General features: G+C 40.0%; 1 protein-coding gene across 1 annotated transcript in view; it reads right to left on the bottom strand.

The window, feature by feature from the left end:
• AASS (aminoadipate-semialdehyde synthase) overlaps positions 1 to 2,069 on the bottom strand; it is a 27,656-nt gene that overhangs the window by 14,066 nt on the left and 11,521 nt on the right. The gene's annotated exons all lie outside the window — the stretch shown is intronic.

The following is a 2,069-nucleotide window of genomic DNA, read 5'->3' as shown; positions in this document are numbered from 1 at the left end:
GAAAAACAACCATTTTCAATTAGTGCAACAATTTATTTTGAGGCCTAAAGTATTTTAGATCACTATGCAGTACATATTTTCTCCTGATTTTAAAAATGGTCACTTCTCTATCCTGGCCACATAAATGCAGAGGTGAAGTATTCAATCAGTTTTTGATGGTAGTAGCTATTTCCGCAAAAGCACAGATTACTTCACTGAAAAGCAAGAAGCTGACAAGAAGTCCAGGAGCAGAAAAAGTCCAAAGAGGAAAATTTGGTTTTCTTTTTCAGGTTGTGCTTGGTTTAAATGAGACAGGAAAACCTTAACTAGTTTTAAGGTCTTGATGAACATACAGGTTCAACACAGCCAACTAACAGATTTAGTAAACAAACACATGCCCAGAAAAGCTTACCCCATCCCTCATTTCACGTAGCCGTGTATTTATAGATAAATCTGGTTAAAAAAGAAATCTTTCAAAACTTTCAGTACATTTTAACAGAATTCCTATTTATAGCCAAGAACAGCTTAATAGCTTAAACCAAAAACAATTCACATAATTTACCATTTTTAACATAACAAAGATAAAAACATTAAGCTTTTGCTTAGGCCAAATATGACTAAAAGGCCCAGATTCAATCTGACTAGTTTCAATATTTACCTATGACTTAGTCCCACCAATCCTGCATATGCTAATATGATCACTAAAAGGGAGAAATCCAGTCTTTGCCTGCCTCCACTTGTTCCTTCCTATTATCTTGCTCCTACTGCCATCAGCACTCACCATTATAAGGAACGCAGAATTGAAAACAAGACCCACGTTAAAGCAACCAGTATTTGCCACATCTGACTGAAAGTGAATTGGTTTCCTGTCCCGGCTCACCCAGCACAAAGACAGCAATGGGAACACAGCAAGAAGACAGGAGTGGGCAATGAAGGCAGCAGGTGGGGTACAGGCTTACGGAGAATTAAAAGCATCTGTGTCTCTAACTTAGGGCCTTTCCTAAGTCAATGGGAAATAAACATTGCCCGAGGGTGATTCCCTGTACCCTACAAATCAACTTGTCCTGAGAGAAAAGAGCTATGTAAAATGGTCCACAAATTCAAACCAAAAGAAGTTGATTACATGAAGGTTTCCCGATTAAGATTTTCATCATTTGGATTTAAAGTGGTGTAGCCTAACAGTAGGGAACCACATGTGGCACTGCAGTGTGCATTTTATGCTTTCTTCATCTACCTGCCCACTGTCGAATATTAATCAAGTAACGCCTTTGTGTCTCTTTCCTTATGAGCTTTTTTTTATGTGTGCTGTAGAAACTGCATGTTTTTAAGCTACCCAGATAAGAGCCACCTCCTGTGTTGCACAGTGCTTAGCAAAACAGATCTTCCAGTTCACCTGGTTTCCCTTACTGCTACTGTATTGCAGGGACTAGATGCAGACTCCGTACTGATGAGGGCATGGACACTGCACATCATTACTGTAATCCTTCCCTGTTCACCACATCAGGCAGTGCTAATAACAAGGGTGCAGCTTCCTTAGAGTTCCCCTCTTCTTCCTAGTAGATCTCTTCCCAGGGGTTAAAAGTACTATGGTTATCACTGCAAAGGGTAGCAAAAGCAGCCAAGTATGAAAGTAGCATGAGGGGAAAAAAACAAACCAAAGCAACAACAACAAAAATTAACAGAAATACAATGGTAAGTTTTAAAGGAAACCACCTCCCAGCAAAGTATCGTTCAGGCAACACAGCCTGGGTTTTAAATCTGAAATCACAGAATCAGGGAAAAGTCAACATCGAGGGTACAGAAAGGTGTTTTTGAGATGCCCAGCCTGAAATATGCTACAGATAAAACCAAAACAGAGGAATAAACAAGCAGGCATGTGGGGCTGATGGGAAGGTCAGGGTCTGAAGGTTTACCGCCACAGTACTGGTTATAACAACAGCAGAGGCTTCACTCATACAGATGTCTACAAAAACAATTTCATCTTCTTGTTGTATGAGGCTGAAAACACAGCCAAGCACCAACAAAAGTGACTGACTAGCTACAAAACCAATCCCAAGCCTAAAGCAGGTGGGAAGGAAAAATACTTCTAA

This window comes from Fulmarus glacialis, unplaced genomic scaffold, assembly GCF_000690835.1.
Source record: "Fulmarus glacialis isolate BGI_N327 unplaced genomic scaffold, ASM69083v1 scaffold17600, whole genome shotgun sequence".
NCBI lineage: Eukaryota > Metazoa > Chordata > Aves > Procellariiformes > Procellariidae > Fulmarus > Fulmarus glacialis.
Note: the sequence above shows the minus strand (reverse complement) of the source record. Positions and strands in the feature narration are given on the sequence as shown.